This window comes from Plectropomus leopardus, chromosome 21 (assembly GCF_026936395.1).
Source record: "Plectropomus leopardus strain MGB_pleo_1.0 chromosome 21, ASM2693639v1, whole genome shotgun sequence".
Taxonomy (NCBI): Eukaryota; Metazoa; Chordata; class Actinopteri; order Perciformes; family Serranidae; genus Plectropomus; species Plectropomus leopardus.
Window position 1 is genome coordinate 5,325,907 of NC_142196.1, and position 17,929 is coordinate 5,343,835.

At 41.8% G+C, this 17,929-nt stretch overlaps 1 protein-coding gene across 3 annotated transcripts in view; it reads left to right on the plus strand.

The window, feature by feature from the left end:
- znf438 (zinc finger protein 438) overlaps nt 1–17,929 on the plus strand; it is a 149,071-nt gene that overhangs the window by 121,522 nt on the left and 9,620 nt on the right. For all 3 annotated transcript variants that reach the window (XM_088072190.1, XM_042510432.2, XM_088072191.1), the window contains one exon: nt 4,371–4,468. The gene's annotated coding sequence lies outside the window, so the exon portion shown is untranslated. The remainder of the gene's footprint in view (nt 1–4,370; nt 4,469–17,929) is intronic.

Sequence of the window (17,929 nt, forward strand, 5' to 3'; positions counted from 1 at the left end):
TTCAGACCAGCCTATGGAAACTTTAAAATTGTCCTCTTCCAGGCTCGCTGCCAATTCTTCTGCTTTTTCCCTCACCAACAGCCCACTCAGGAGGCACCAGAGTACGTGACTGGGCATTATCAACCGGCTTGATGAGCGTGGCTTCAACCACAGGTGCTTCACCTGTACAAGTAAAAACAATAGAATTACTGTAGTTTTAAAACATGTCCTCATATGTTGTTGTGTATGTAAAGATCCAAAATAAACACTGTAAAGAGAGCAAATTATTTTAACAGCAATTCGTATTTTGATTCATATAAACTGTATAATCACTGTAAGCTGCGTTCTCCAATGTGCAAACTCTTGGAGCTAATCCCAACATCACTCACTGAGAGACGTGATGAAACACTGCACGGTGGCACATGCACAAACTCAAACAGAAGCTTTCTGGCAGCAGGATGCTGTGATCAGCCCTCATATGGAGGAGTTTGCGAGTGAAAATGAAAATAAGCAGTAGATGTCAATGTACATTGTGTATCCGTGCCTCTGTAATGTACAGTGGCCCCGGGGTGTGATTTAGAAATGAAAGAGCGTTTTGTGATTAACTCTCAGAACATGTGCACACGCACACACACACACTGATCCCATTGTACCAGTCGGGTCTAGCTGGCCTCTGCCTGGGCCAAAGCCTGTTAACTCCAATTCAGAGCGTAGAGGCTGGTAATGAGCACTGTCAGAGTTGACATAACAACCTCCCGCTCTGGGGCTGAACAGTGCAGTCCGACTCTGAGAGAGAGAGAGAGAGAGAGAGAGAGAGCGTGCTCACTCTGGCCTGGGTTGAGCCTGGGACTATTTGCAAAGTTACCATTGAAATTTTCATTCTGATTGAGATGTGTTTGAGCCATTTGCTCTGTATTTGGAAATGTTTCGGTTTGCACTCAGAGCTGTCTGAAGTCTAGCTGGATTGTGTCCTTTTCTACAAACTACCTTTCCTGTTCTACACGATCACAGGAGTGACTGCTTTTGCATTTAATTCCTTCTCATGCCTGGAATGGAATACAGTATACTTTGAAGTGTACTTACTTATGCTGTTTCTCAAATTTGATACTTTTGTACTTATACTTGATAATTTAAGTGCACAAATGTGTTCACAATAACATTACAGTAAACTTCAGTGCACTATGTGTAGGTGCACAGATGGTGCACTCGACATATACAAAGCTGAGTGTAGAATGTTGAGTTGAGCACAGACACATCACCCTCAACGATCGCCATTTTGCCTACTGAGCAGAAGGGGGGGTGCGCAAACACATTTCAGACTTGTGAAATGTTGTCTGACTACTGCCATGAGCACCAAAGCATTGTGCAGATATTCATGTGTATTTTTCACTATTGCCATTCTGTTGTTAGATATTGATCATCAGTTTGTTTGTTCGGTTGCATCTGCAGGGTTTGTCTACATCTTCATTTGCTTGTGCCAGCCCGTCACAATTAAAACATTTGCCAACGCATTTTGTTTTTCTACTTTAGGATCTGGACCGGTAATTAGGAGTGCTGTTGGAATACCATTCAGTTATTCATTACTCTGCACTTTCGCAGAGCTGAGCGTACTCTGGGCACAGATGGAGCAGCAGAACGTCAGGGGCAGTTAAAATAAAACTTTACCATTCATTGCAATGGATCTAAAAGTTTGTTTTCACTCATAAGCAGCTGCTCCTCTCATCCATCGATCTGATCTGCTCTAATCAGATCAGTTGATCAATTATCCAGTCTCGCGACTCAAACTTAACAAAACGGCTGCTGAGGGAAAAAGTTCCAAAAGCTTAAGTTTGATGTTTATGGATGTTAAATTATAATCTTCACTGTAGAAGATTTTAGTACTAGATTTGTAGTCAGGTGTTTGACAAGTTGTTGGTATTGGTAAAATGCGGTAGCAGTCATGCACTTGGTAGATAGGCTGGTGATAGAGCCAGCCACTATCAAGTATGGACATTCATGAATTCAGACATGTATCGTGAAAATACGTTCATATTTTTTGCAACAAATAGTCAAGTGGGCAAACCAGTAGATAGCAAGCATATATTTTTTGAGTGACAATTGTTTGTTAAATGTTTGCAATATTGCTCCACCTGGTTGCAGTTTGCTAAGCAAAAGAAGAACAACTGTCAAATCTTCCGTGCACGCAGAGTACTACAAGTGTACTAACTGAAGTATTTAATCACAACCAGATGGAGTTTTCAATTATTAGGAATTCAGTTTTATTTGAATGCAGTTTAGTTTCTGACTGTGCAGGGTTAAAAAAAAAGAGTTGCCCTTAAGTGTCATCCTCATATTTAAATAGCAGCTGTATGTATGTGCATAATGTTAGAATGATTTAAATTATTGTACACCCTAATTCACCTTGAATGAATGTTTTCTTTGTGAGGCCATGAATAATAGAGATGGATAAATGAATACAGTTACATTCCGGCAGAGATGTCACTGACATTATACAAAGGTGCTCGGTGCATTTGTCCTCAAGGTTAATATCCAGAACAGTTGTCGTCCTCGCAGTAAACATTTTCCTATGCGTCCCCATCCTGGCTCATTAGAATCAGCTTGTTTAGAGTGGATGACTTGCTGTGTTGTCTGATTTGAGTTCAGGCAGCACAAAAAAAAAAAACACAGCTCCTGCATTCCAGCATGGCGTGTCCTGGACTCCCGTTTCTCAATAATTTATCCAGACAACTAGAATGATTATTCTATGAATATGCACTAAAAATTCCTCTCTTGTGCTCTTTCTCTCCAAGTTCGTGCATGTCAGTGTGTGCTCAAGTGTGTGTGCATGTGGGCAAATGTGTAGCTGTGTGTATGCGGCTCTTTTCTCCCTGAAACAAAGGAGGTGTCAGGGCGAATTAGGCCCCCTACGACTGAACGCCCAGAGAGCTTAGAGATGCACCACAGGTTCTGCTGAGTCGCACATGAGCCGCGGTGTCTGCCTCTTCCCCCGCTTTGCCCCCCGCGCTCGCCCCCTCTCCACTCCTGAGTTGCTCTAACAAGGTTGTTGGAAGAGGATAAGGCGTGTTAAATGAATAATTTACACAGAAGAGCGCTCCTTATTTATTTAATACGGCTGGATCTGACTGAGTGGGCAGCCTGCGTCCCCAACTGCCAAGACACTGGCTAAACGAGCGCTCGCTCCGCTTAATGGAGGGCCAAAGCGACAGGCATTTAGAGGGAGCGAGGGGGCGCATGAGAGACTCTGTAGATTGTGTGTGTGTTTGTGTGTGTGTGTGTGCGCTTGTGAAACAGGCCATGCAGAGCTGCGCTAGTGTGCAAATCTTGTCGCCGCTGTATGTACTTTGTCGCCGCACCATGTTTCTCTTTATACCTTGATGCAGACAGATCACATGAGAGACCCTTCACCGATTTCAGAAAGCTTCCAAGAATGTATGGAATACTGCTCCATCCTCTGACGAATGCATTTAAAAAAAAACAACAACATCAAAAACAACTAGACGTCGTCTTTTTGGTGCCAGTTTATGGAGCTCTAAAGAAGTCATTATTGAATAGACATTTAAATATTAATCAATTCAAATCAATATTAATCAATTTCATAAATAACTGATATTGAAAATAATAATTTAAAAATTGGAAGCCTACAAAAATAATAAAATCAATTGCCTTTTCAGTTCACTGGATATATTTTGCGGCAATAAAAATGACTAAAGTGACATGAACAGACTGAAAACTTAATCTTAAATCTTAATCTTGGTGTTTTGTAGTGAACATGTCATTAATTAAATTTAAAAATATATATAACATTTCATAATAATAATGGTTTTCATACATCTGCTTGTACTTCTTTAACTCTTTGAATCCCAAAACAAAATCACTTTTCTTGTGCCATGTTCAGACGCCCTCATTAGTATTAAAAACGCTGAATGCCATTAAATTGGTTTGCTTTCTTTTGAAAACATTGGAAAAGGAGTAAATAAGTAGATTTGGAAAATGATTTAAAAAAAGCTTGGGTAAAATGTCCAACAATCTCTATTTATAATAATAGTAATTATATATGTAAGAATATTTTTCTTTCTTTTTTACACTTTATTTTAACACATTTTTTCAGGTCATTTCCTTTTTAAGTACTTTTCTCTTTTGTTAACTTTTAGCTAATTTTCGTGTACATTTTACAGTTTTTTATGGCATTTTTTGATCATTTCTTCTTCAGTTGCTCACTGCGTTTCCCCATGTTTTTGAAGGAAATCATGCCAGTTTGCTCCGTCGACGAAGGATTAACATTGGGGCTCCATAATTATTTCATAGCAAATGTGTAATAGACCTTACCTTGTGATTGTTAATGTTTTTTTCTCACAATTTATTTTAAAGATTACTGTTTGATGTCTTTACAGGGGGGAGTGTGGAGAGGGGGCGACAGGACCACAACCTGGGCACCACCCAGAAAGAGGAGGAGCAAGGGGAGCACTGAGGAGGAAGGATCATCCAATCAGTAAGCACTTTTTTGTTTGGACATAAGTTGTTTAAAGATACAGCAGTGTACACATTATAATAGCAGTGTTTCCTGTCATTATGTTGGCACAGTTTACAGGATGAGGGACAGTAGCAGCTGTGACAGTAATCTGTTTATTCTTAAACAAACGCAAGATGAGTGATTGTCAGTCTCGTTAAATAATTAAGCATCAGTCCTCGTGTGTTCGTACACTAGAGGGAGAAAATAAGCAGCTCCGACCAATCAGGTTGTGATCGAAAACCTTCAAATCCTCTCTCTGACATTTTAGTTTGTGTTTCTCACCCATTCCTCATCCTCCTCCTCTTCTTTCTCTTCTTCTTCTTCCTGTGGACAGAGGCAGCCCCGCTCAGCAGGAGCAATACAGTTCCCTTGTGTGTGTGTGTGTGTGTGTGTGTGTGTGTGTGTGTGTGTGTGTGTGTGTGTGTGTGTGTGTGTGTGTGTGTGTGTGTGTGTCTGTCTCCCCCAGGAGAATGAAATCCCACAGCTCACACTGACCTCATTATAAAAATAGCTCATCTATCCAGCCATCACATTTCCCTCCATTTCCCCTCTCCTCCGCAATCTCTTAGATATATATCGTGATCCTCTCTACCTTCCACTCTCCGTCAGTGTTTGCGCTGGACTTAACGTGAGATTAAAAGCTTATGCAAGTCCTTGTAACAGCAAGGTTCCCCCCCTGCACCTGTCATTACCAATCTGGCCATAATCTGGGATCATAAGATGTCTTTTAATCATGAAACATCTCTGAGTGACATTAAAGTCTGTGTTTACATGATGTGTTAGCGGTGCGTCTTGCGCAGGTAGCCGTCCCACCATTTTCCTCCTCAGCTTCCTCTCTTGTACCTCGTCCGCTGCCTCCCTTCACCTCCCCTGCCAGCAGAGCGAGATCCCCCCCATTAGAGTGAACAGCGTTCACGTCTGTTTAATTTACCAGCAGCATCAGTGATCATTACAGTCCAAGGCTGGCTTTGATCCTGCCAGACAGCGTTTCCTACGGTTTTAATAACCCAACAAAGACACCTTAGCAGATGCTCAATTTATGGACTCTAGACAAAGACGGAGACAGACATGACGGATTCACCAAATTTTAAGCAACAAGAATTACTTTGAAAGAGATATATCTTTTTTTAAAACAAAAAAAAAACTGTCTTTGGAAGACTTTGTTTAGGCAGAATAAGGTGATTGAGCTTTCATGCTGTTTTTTAGTAAAGCCCTGTTTTACATTCCCTGTTAAACACACACCCCTGGGAGCTGTTTACACAAGCACAGCACTGTTGGCCACTGAGCAACTCCACTGGAGCAGCTCAGTGCTGAAGATCTGCAGAAAAAATAATTAGAATACAAATGATTATAAGTAACAGTAAGTGATCCACAGTTCCACTGAGTTTGAAGTGTGCAGCCTCAGTCATTAGGAGGTAGGGGAGTGTGTGGAATATAAGTTTATGATTCAGGGGCATGGAATACCAAGCAACGTTGATATTTTTGCAGAGGGTTTAGGACAGAATTACTGGATATCATAACGGTGAGGATTGTAAACTGCGACACAGCGTTTTTGCATTTGAACAGCCTTTAAATTCAATCTGTCAGATTGGACCTAGATTATATTTAATCTCTCCCACATGCCTGAAGCAACACAGGCAACCAATGCAGCCCTTAACATTGTTTTAACCCTGTGAAACCGGAGCAAATTGTTCTGATTTCTTTGAAAAACATAACAAGACATGGCCCAAAAAAGCAAAAGATTAGTAAAAAAGTTACAAGAAAAGGTCCTAAAAAGAAGCAAAATGAAGTCAATTCTAATAATCCCCACCTCTTTTTTAAAACAAATATTTTTTATATTGTTTTGCCAAGTTGGTCATTGCCTTTTTTCACTAAGGTTGTAAAGGAAGTCAGATCAATATTTTCAGCTTTGAAATGGTCATTTAGCTTGTACAAGGCGTCTGAATGCAGCACCGGAAAACTGTTGTCAATTTAGGTCTCAAAGGGTTAAAGCAGGGCTAATTGCTGTCTGAAAGTCAAGTATTTTGGAGTACTACAAGTGAAGTTTCAAGTCATGTAAAGGGCTGCTCCACTTCAGTCAAATCAGATTTGGTTGTTGAATTGTCTACTGTTTGTTCCCTTTTTTCATTTTTTTTTCCTGGAGTTTGAGAGTTTGAACAGGGTTTGGCACTACACTCAGGGTGACTTAGATGTTCACATTATTTAGTAATAAAGCCAAGTTATCCTTCCAAGCTAATGCATGCTAACGGCCGACAAGAAACATGCAGCATTTCTTTGCTGACACTTGATATTAATCAAAAGCCAAAGACTATACTGTATTAAGTTGCTGTGAGCTGTAAATTCACCACTTCTAAGCAGAAGGTAGAAGATAATGATATATCAGGTCAGCTACCTCTGTCTCACTTTGTTACCCATAGACTGTAAAAGTAATGGATGTAGCTACCGTGATGTCAGCCATTGGTTTCTGGACTCCAGAACTGTAGCCTTGACTTGGGCACTTCAACTGTCACCATCTTGGTTTCACCCACCATCTTGGTGGGTCTGACTGAGAAGCAGAGGACTATTTTTTGGCCGTATCTACGGGGACTGATTCGCTCTTCAAGCCAGCCTCAAGTTGCCATTCATGGAGCTGCACTTTTTTTGCAATTCCGCATTGTCTACATTTTTCAGCCCTTAAGGTTGCCACTTGACTTCACTTTGGCTCTGGGTCTGCAGCTGCCTAAACAGGCAGGAATGAGGGGTGTCCTGCCGCGACATCTAGGGATCAAAATGTCACCAGCAGTACAGTTCATACTGGCTGACCCCCTAAAGAAAAGACTGCTCTGCTTGAAGAATCTCAGTTGACTGAGGGGTCTCTCGACTAAAGATTCAAATCAAGACCTGGGGAGCTGTCCTCCACTCTGTCTCCGCTTTGTCTTCTCACTTTCAGTCTCTTTCTGTCTGAATGTGGTCCTCATCAGCCTCCTCGTCATCATGATGCAGCTGAATATCTCTTGCTGACCTGCTGAAAGTGAGCTGTGTGAGTTATGGAATGATAATGTGCACTTGTTGTAGACGTGTCCTGCCGCCACATTTGATGACGGGCGAAAGTTTCAGACTCAGTGTGCAAACGTGACTGACATCTCATAAGGTCAAATTTATTTTAAGATGTGTGACAATTTTGGATGAAATAAAATGACTCAGTTTGCAAAGGCCTTTACCTGAGTCTCAAGCCTGCAGTTGTGTTGCAAAGTCACACAGACTTGGCTCATGTAGATTTATTACAAGAAGTGATTTAAAATATAATACCATTAAGATGAAGGTGATTTCAAAGGCAGCTCGCCGCCTGTGTGATGAAATCCGGTTTTTGCTTTGACAGTGTCGAGTTACCGCCAAGTGTAAGCGCACTTGTTTGCGTTCACCTCTCCTTAGTAATATTACCTTCTCACCTGCATATCCAGCAGCTTATTCCCCACAGAAAGGCCATCTTATGTTAAATAAGAGCAAGCTGCCTCACATTGACCTGCTTTTAGAAGCCCAGGCTCACCTCAACAGGAGAAGAACTGTTGAGATCATCTGCATATTCTTTTGATCTCGCACCAGGTCTCTAGGAGCAGCCGTCATTAAGGAAGTTCGTACCACGTTCCCTCTTCTTCTCATCGCGGCTGAAGCTCCTCCGTGTGCCCTCTTCTCTGCTCGTGCCCTTCACTCCATTCAAAGTCCTCTACCCTGCTACCGCCCTTCGCTTCAAAGCCGCCCTAAGTTGGGTTGAAAGCCAAAACCGCTCTTGTCTGTCCTTCACCACTAAGCTGACGTGTTTGTGTCTGTGTTGTGTTGCCCTTGGGGTGGGTTACCTCCACCCCCACCCCCTCCATCTCATCTCTTCTCCTCCCCACCTTGCTGTTTATCTGTCTCTGGGCTCGTCACGTCCCTGAACCTGCTCTAATTAGCATCCCACACAACACTGTTTATTTACTCAGGTACCGGCAGAAGGGGAGGGAAGTGAGAATGAAAGAGAGAGTCTGAAAAAAAGTGAGAAAGAGACAGAGCCGGGAAGAGAGAGATAGAGAGAGAGACAGAGAGGGAGGGAGGGCTGGGAACAGGAAGAGAGGGAGAAATGATTCAGAGAATCAAAGAGCTATGAGACTCTCTCTCATAGCGGATGCAGGGGGTAATGATAGTTAGAAAGACATGATGCAGAAAGTCGAGAAAGTGAGAGACAGAGAACTTTCCCGCCTCTCCACGCCTCCTCTCTGCCTTTTCCAGCGTTTCATCTGAGATGCAGAGTGCCTAAAATTAGCAAGCTGGCAGCTTCCTTCCTTCCTTCCTTCCTTCCAGGGCCCCCATTACAGTTCTCCCATTGCTTGAGTGATCATTAAGGTGGGACCGGGAGCGCAGGTGTTTTCTTAGCGTCCCAGTTGAGGTTGCAGTGGCATCACTTTTCCTTGGCAGGGCCAAGATGAACAAAAATCTTTGCAATCCTCGTCTGGGGAGTGTTTGTGTGTGCGAACAGGTTTTCTACTTGTGAGTATTTGTGTATCGGAGCGTTACAGCGCGCGCTGCACGTCTGTCAGGAGGGATGGAGGAGCAGATTAATAAATGAAGGGCGAAGGCAGAGGACAGAGCGAGATAGAAATGAGCAGGGCCTGTTGTTTGCCTCTGCAGGCGGTGCTGGTTCAAACATCTTTGTGGTTATCTGATTAAATCGAGGCTATATACTACATATCAGATCAAGATGCAAATCTGGTGTGCAGGTTTCCCTGTTGTGTTGTGGTCGCACCACCTGGTGTAGATATGTCTTAAATCTTATGTCACATGTTCTACTTTCTGTGCTCATGTCATGTCTTCATGACCATCTGGGCTTCAGGGTTTCCGTATGCTTAAAACGAACTTGTTCAAAGGAAGTTTTGTGAATCCTTCTGAGGGCAAAGGTTTATATTTGCTCTAAAAAGCCTGCTAGCAGAGAACAGGTTGAGACGCAAGAAACATACAAATGAGAATAACTGGGCACAGTCTTCCCTCAAAGGTTTCCATAGTGTTGCATTGTAAAGTCAAAAAGAGACAGATGGACTTGTGTAAGGAATAAAAAATAAAAGACAAGACTGTCTACTTTCATACCTCAGTGTGATTGTTGGATTGTGAGTTGTCAGATGACTCCCACACTTGATAGATGGAAAAGGGGTTCAGACACTGTTAGATGATCCAATAAGTACTGTGAGGCACACAGAGGCCTTTAAGTCTAATCCATGCCTTTTGCTCTAGTCTGAGTGTTCTTATGCACACCACTGCACAAATCTCTACAAATGCCATAAACTCAGTGCATGTTTCTCGAGATCTTAAACATTGTGGTCTTTGATCTGACTAAGCTGCAAGTGGTCCTCTCTGAGGATTGGTTGCTGGTCTTTTGACCACCAGTTTTAATCAGTTGGTGGTAGTGCTGGATATTGTTTCAAAAACAGCACGACAAATTGTTTTTCTGTTCCTTCTTGTTTATAGTACATCAAACTGCATTCACCGTGTTTTTATCTGCTTTGACATTAGTACAAGGTCACCCTGTATGTCATACATCCACCAATTTCCCCTTTTTCATGTGTTATCTGCTTCTGTAGCAATCTCACTGGCATATCGTCATTTCCTGCCTTGTTCCTGTTGGTCACTCAGCAAAATGTGCTCGCAGCAACTTCCTGACATCAGTGACTCTGCACATTCGTGAAACAAAATATTTGACTCTGCCAGTGCCTTTTCGCAGACTTGAATTCAGCCGAGTAGCATTTTAAATTGCCGTTTCTCACGTGCTGTCACATTGAATGAAGGCCTTCTGCTATTCGCAAACAAAGAAACTTAACCGCCATGAATAAATCCGATCTGGGGTAGTAAAATCCTCTGAAACGGACCCCTCTGCATGTGGCTTTAATCATGGGAATTAGAGGAATAGTGGAACTTTCACTGATTTTTCTCATTCTAACACATTCCGAATCAGCGTCAGTTGTCACCTCTGTGCACTGACAGCCCTCATTCCTCTCCTCCTCTATTTTTTCCATTCCATTTCTCCACCACTCCTTAGTGCTGTTTGACCTATTCAGAAGGGTCCAAATGTCACGGCGGAGGGAAAGGTCAGGTAAAGGTTTAGCGTCGAGCATGGCTAACGCAGTGCTGGCTGCCTGAGGGAGGGGAGCGCGTTAACACTTGAGACCTTGAACACACGCGTCCACACGCATACGCACACACTGCTGTCACCTCCGCTCCACGTCGACGCCACTCAGCGCTGAGCCCGGCAGCCCTGTCATCTGTGTGACTGTGAGTGTGTGTGTTGTGCTCATTTGGTTCATCTGCGAGCATGGATGATTGAAGACGTTACAGCTTCCCGGGGATGACACATGGCCTTGTTGGACATCGGGTCAGAGGTCACCGGTTGTCAGGGGTTTACAGCATCCTGCCTTCAAAGGGCAAGCGCCTTGTTTTTTATTGAGCTCATCTGTAGTGACCACTCGGTCTGGAATCCTTGGGATGTTTTTGCCACCTTGTTTGGATACAAAAGAGAGTGATTCATTTTCTCATTTCTTCGTCAGTGAAAGCAAAACACTGAGTCTGAGTTGAGCGTTTTCTCCAAGAAGGATGGCAGGTTAGCAGTGGGATTTCTCTATCGATTAATCTACATCCACATGCAGGGCAGAGCAGCGGGATCCTAATTGGAATGGATTTCTCAGTTGCATTGATTTGCTCAGGTGACAGTGGATGACATACGGTTGTGTGTGTGTGTGTGTGTGTGTTTGTGCGCATGTCCTGAATACAATATGATGCCGTAATGTTCTCTTTTGCAAAACCTTTTACTGCTGGTTGTTGTTGTGAAAAGGTAAAAAGGAGCAGCTTGATGCTACTAAATCGTGTGTGTGTGTGTGTGTGTGTGTGTGTGTGTGTGATCGCCCTCTCTCTTGCTCCTTGGCCCTCTCGTTCAGCAGAGCTCTGGGATGAAACAAGGACCTCTGCAAACACTGATTTCATTTTCCCCATGACCGCCTTCGCTCCAGACCCGAGCTTCCCCTGCACACACACCACACACACACGTACACCTTAGGCTGGGGAGCAAAGATGAGCAGTTAGCATGCATGCAGGAAGGAGCAATCGAGCACAGATAACACCTAAGTTCACTCAGGAGGAAAAAACAAGTGGAATGATCTAATTTCTTCTTAGGCTGCAAAATTGGCGGAATTTTCCTTTATTGCGTTTTAATAATGGCGAGAGAAATTTCTTGTTTTTTTTTTTTAAATACCTCTCTCACTCTCTCAGGTTCACTAATCCCAATGCTGTGTGTGTGTTTGTATGTGTGTGTGTGTGAGAGAGAGAGGGAGGAGGCTGGTGAAAGATGGCCGCTGGACATGGCTTCTCACAGCCGGCTGGCCCCGACCCCCCGTGATCTGCCCCCTTATCTAGCCCAGATCCTGGCCTTTCATCTGGGCTAAAACCTGGAGGAGTTTGGCCTCTGCTGGGTTTTTAGCCCTCCCTCTCTCTTACAACACACACACACACTTCATTCCAGACCCCCTCCATCTCCAGGCTCTATCTGCGAGTCCCAGATGAGCATTGCTCTCACCTACAAGGGAGATAACAAACCTCACACTACTCTGCTCCCCACTCTGCTTTCCTCAAAACACTTCACATTTGATTTTTTGCTAGAAACTCACCTCAAGAGAAACTACTCTGCTCTATCTATTGTGGGAAAGACTGGGTTCTGCAGTTTTACCCTTTGAAACCAGGATGGACATTAGTTTTCTTGTGCTGTGTCCAGATGCCTTTCGCAAGTACTAAAACCTGTGAAACCTGAGAAGATTTGTTTGGTTACTTTTAAAAATTTGTGAAAAAAGGCAACGAGCAACTTTGCAGGAGCTGCACCGCCAACAGCAAGAAATATGGAAAAATTGACAAGAAAATGCCCTGAAAATACCTTTTTAAATACATTTTTAAGTTTAAGAGAGAGATATAATTGTTAGAAATTTAGAAATGTATTTTCAAAATATGCGAAATGTTTATAATACAATTTATAATAATAAGTTTATATTTAAGATTATGTTACTGAAATATGTATATGTGCAAGTATATAGTAGCATTTTTTCAGGTAATTTCTTGTTTTCATATAATAATATCTTTTTTTTTCCTTTTTTTGCAATTTTTGTGGTTAGTTCATATTTTTATTTTACTGTTTTTTGGTATTTTTGAAAATGTTCTGGTTATTATCTTGTTTGGCCTTTAATTATTTTTTTGTGATCTCAGGTCATTTTTATATAACTTTTTAAAGATTTTTTTTTTTTTTTTTTTTTTTGCTAATTTTGAGTAATTTCTTGGTTAGTTGCTTATTGCCTTCCCCAAAAATTTTTGACAGACATCAAGCTAATTTTCTTCGGTTTCAGAGGGTTAAACAGTAATTGGCCTAAAGCGAGACAAAACAGAATCAGAGAATGCATCAGGGACACTACCGAAACACAGCGCTCTCCGTGTTTTGACATTTCACACAGCAGTGCTTTCACCTCGCACTAAATTGCATTACTGGCTAACAATAGGCAGGTTGTTTTGGCTGCTCAGCCCTTCAGCTTTGGCTGGACCACCTCTACATGTGACCTGGGTCCAGGTTTGAGGGTGTGAGCTGAAGTTTTTGTGTGCACGTGTGCAGTTCACTACATACCGTTTCATTCCATCCCGCCTGGCCCGTCCCCACGCTGCCCTCCTGCTCAACCCTGACCTGTTTCCAGCATAAACAGCAGATCCTCACCTCTCACCTCTCTGGCTTTACCTGATAATCTGTCTCTGTGGATCACCCCCACCTTTTTTCCTTCTCTTTCTCCCTCAGCCTCTCACATTCTCTGCAGAAACCAGGTTTTTGCATCACCCTAGCCCTGACCTCCGACCCCAGTCAGATTAGAGTGGTTGGCGTTTCAAATCCAGTGGCAGATTGAGTATTATCTCTGACCTGCCTGTGCATTTCTCCTCTTTCCCTGCTGTGTAGTACCCCTTAGAATCAAGACAGGGCCCGTCTGATCTCAGTACCAATTAGCTGGAGACAGGTTTGCAGTTGAGGGCATTTTCAGGCCCTGAAATAGCACCTATGGTAATGTGCTAAAGCTTGTGTCCGCTGAGCCAGTCACTGTGTTTACCTGATGTTAGAAAAAGTCAAATTATTCTGCCAGAAATACATATAAGTTTGTCTGAAATTGGGCTCAATTTAATTTCTCAAAATCAGACTAACACACTCAGATGATGTGATTGGAATTTGAGCTATTCCGTCATGTGCACACCTCAGTCTGACTTTAACTGGACTCGGTGAGTAGGTTCATTAAGTAAAGAGGTCTGAAAACTACTTTTTTGCTACCTGGGTTTGTTCCTTTCTATCATTGTGTTCTCTAAAATCTGACTTTTTTGCAGGTCCATTTTGTGGAGTTTAGCTGCATTTACACCGTCTGTTCAGGGTGGGGATATCAGGCTGTAACCCCCCCCCCACACCGCTGTTCTGTATATAACGTTTAAACGCGGAATGAGGGGAAACAGAGGTATAAACAGCACCGAATTGAGGTCTTTGTAAATCGTAATGCTGGAAAGACGTGACCATGGGTGGCATGGGTGTGACGTTTTGATGACGTGTTAATGCCTTTAAGTGAATTCAAGCTTAAGACCCAGCAGAATGAAGGGTTAGTTTCACTTGCAGTGCGCCTGATGTTCTGCTGCCCCGTGCACTAAAGTAACTGAACAGTTTATACATTATACTCCAATACTGTATGGCAAACCCTGCAGCACTTTTGTTAGTTTGATTTTAGCAAATTTGCCAACAAAATTTGAGAGAAATACGCTTTTTTTAGTGCATACCAGAGTCAGTAGCACTTTGGACAGGTGTGGCATATCAAGATGCTAATTAAAAAAAAGCATCGTTATTACACAGGCGTGCCTTGGGATGGTCACAATAAAAAGTCAATCTAAAATGTGCAGTTGATGACAACACAATGCCACAGATGTCCCAGGATTTGGGGGAGCGTCCCATTGGCGTGCTGACTGCAGGAATGTCCACCAGAGCTGTTGCCCGTGAAGTGAATGTTCATATCACAACAGCAACTTGTCTCCAATGTCTTTTCAGAGAATTTGGCAGTACATCCGACTGGTCTTATGTGCCAGCCTTGGACCTTGACATCCAGGTTTGAGATGAGCGTCCATGATTTGGCTTCTGACTGTTCATCCAGAAATTCTTTGACTGTGCAAAACAGCTGTTGCATCAGCTGTCAAGGTGGTTGGTCTCTGGTGATTTTGCAGGTGAAGAAGCTGGATGTGGAGGTCCAGAGCTGGTTGGATGTATTGCCAAATACTCAAAAAAGACATTAGAGACTTAGGATAGTTAAATGAAAATAAAGTTCACAGGCAATAGCTCTGGTGGACATTCCTCCAGTCAGCATGCCAAAGTCACGCTCCCTAAAACCTTGTGACATCTGTGGCATTGTGCTGCGTGATCAAACTGCACATTATAAAGTGTCCCTTTTACTGTGACCAGCCTAAGGCACACCTGTGTAGTACTCAAGCTTTTAAATCAGCATCTTGATATGGCGCACCTGTCAAGTGAATGGATTATGGGTTATGTTTGCAAAATGCCCACCAACAAAGAATTGAACAAATTTGTGTGGCAAAAAAACAGAGAAATAAGCCTGTTGTGTGCATAGATAAAGCATTCTAAATTAACAAAAACAAGTGCTGCTGTTTTATCTTTGTTCAGTGTATTTCATGAACTAGTGGAAAAGATCCTTTTTGGCTCTTCAGCATCTGTAGCTCTCTGGCTTTCTTCCAGTCAATTTCTCTCTTTTCTCCATATCACTGTGCACAAAACCACCTGAGGAGAGCAGAGAATGATGCTGACAGGGCAAGCTGACTGTCACTGGTGCATCAACAAGTGAAAAAAACCTTCCCTCTCCTCTTCCCTCCTCTCTTGTCTTCCCTTTTCCTCTCGCCTCCCCCATGTGGCTGAGCTGGAGGAGAGAGTTGTTAACATGCTGATTATGCAGATGAAGGTGCACAGAGCAAAGTATGAAAGGAGAGGACTCCCATAGAGAGGAATAATGGAAAAACGGGATGGATAGAGGACAGTAAAGGGTAGTTTTGAGTGCTTTTTCAAATAGTAATATCTGTCACCCTATGCCAGTAAAAGAGACTTTTTCACTGCCCCATTCTGTGCTATGAAAAGCTTGCGTGGCCAGAGGCTGTGTCATCATCACAGACACTCACCTGTTGTATCAGCGTACTTCCTGTAGACCTCAAAGTGTGTGAGTGTGTGTTAAACCAGTAGCTTCAGGGCTTCTAGAAATCAGAACAAGGCTGTACTACGAAAATGCCAGCTGTTGTAGGATCAGTTACAGGTGGCAGTCGGTCTTAGCGGCTCTTTCTCACAATTGTCCAAGTCTCTCCTGTACAAATATGAAAATCTAGACTGACTTTAAGAACACAATTGTGTTGTAAATGTTAGCATGCTGTAAAATAAGGCACTGCAAGCCTTGTTTTGACTGAAAACCTTTGGGCGCTCAGTGCCGCATTTTCCATTTTTTCTGCCCTTAATCTGCGATTTCCGCAGCTTTCTCTAAGATGTGTGTTGGTTCCGGTCTGGCTCCTGGCTGCTGCGTTTTGTTAGTAGTCAGTAGTTTAGTATGTCTTTAAATATCTCAACATCTGCATGATGGATTAGCACAAATGTTCATAGTCATTGATGGATCCCAGACCCATTTGACTAATAATAATTTGAGTATTAAGATAAGGTCAAAAATATGTCTAAAAAATGTATGTCCGGATACCTAAAACCACAGCTGTACTTTGTTTTCAATGCAAATGTTAGAATGCTAAAATAAGACGGTGAACATGGTAAAGATTACCAACTAAACATCAGCATGGTAGCTTTGTTGCAGTTGCATAAGCCCAAACATTATTTGTGCAAAAAAAGGGTTGTTGTGATCAGTCAGCAGTGTTACTGAAATGATTCTATTTATTTTCCATCAAGTTCCTCTTGTCCCTTCCTGCCCCGACTTCCTCCTGCCACATGCTTGTCATGGTTGCATCTGTCTGTCTGTGAAAAGTGTGTTGTAGACACAGCAACGCAAGAGCAGAACACATAGAAACATCAATTTACATGATCAGATTAGATATTGTATCACTTTGCTGAACACATTTGCACAGTATTGAGAAAAACTGGTAGGAGAGGCTTTGTGTTTAAGTGCTTTTTGCTCCGGCTCCTAGCGTCTTAAAATGGATTCAGTGTGGTCAAATTGTCTGGTGTCAAATCATGGACATCTCCAAAAAATTTCAGGGTTTGTACGGTCATAAATAACCAGGAGTTATTTATGAAATTTGCAAATAGCAATCTGCAAGCCCAGAAAAGTTAATCTTTTGTTTAATAGTTTAAGGCTATCATAAATGGTGCAATTTTGGTGATTTTTTTTAAATAACTAGAAATTTAAAACAAATACCCCAAAATGATTTCCTTAAAAATTGCCAAAATAAAAAAATTGCCAAAATGTTTTCTTTTAAAATTTGCCAAAACATTTTAAAGAAAAAACCCACCAAAATGTTGTCTTTAAAAGTCACAAAAAAAATCACCAAAATGGTTTTTTTAAATCTAAGTTTTATAAAGGAAATAAATCACACAAATGTATCCTGTAAAAATTCCCAAAAAACTTTAAAGAAAAAATGCTAAAATGTTTCTCTTAAAAATTGCCAGATTTTTTTAAAGAAAAAGTTGTCAAAATATCTTCTTAAATTTTTTTTAAAGAAAATAAAATCGAAACTTTAAATTGCCAAACTGCTTTTAAAGAAATCTTGCCTTCATATTTTCTTTAAAAAAATGGCAGTACAATAGTACAAATACAGCCATTTAAAGTTGTATGCCCCTCCCATAAACTGAATAAACCCATATAATGCTTAAAGAATCATTTGACATTCTCCTGTCTTTTTGCACCCCCCCCTTCCCTCTCATAAATAACAAACAGTCCCTAAGTTTTATTTAAATATTTAGTTCTAATCCTTCTCTCATGTTATATTTTTAAATAAATTAAATATTTTTAATTTAATTTTTCAAAAAGCTATTATATAAGGAGTATTGATGGCAGTTTCCGAGAATGTATGTTTTAATGTATGAACCCTAAAAGTTCAAATAGGATATTTCCAGGTAGAGACAAAGGGATATATTAAAGCTGATCTTGTTTTTGTGTGGAGTTACTTGGTGTCAGGTGACGTCTGTTGAATCATCTGTGACCAAAGGATTATAGGCCTACTGGCTGCTACTCCAGCTGTTGATACACACCGTTTTTTTTGCCCCTCATGTCCGACAATAAACCTTCACATGGTAGAATTAATCACCAACTGTTGCCTGTACCCCATTCTCCCACTTTCTACAGACACATAAAATGCCCAGAGGAACACACATCCCATGGTTTTATTCCACTCGGTGTT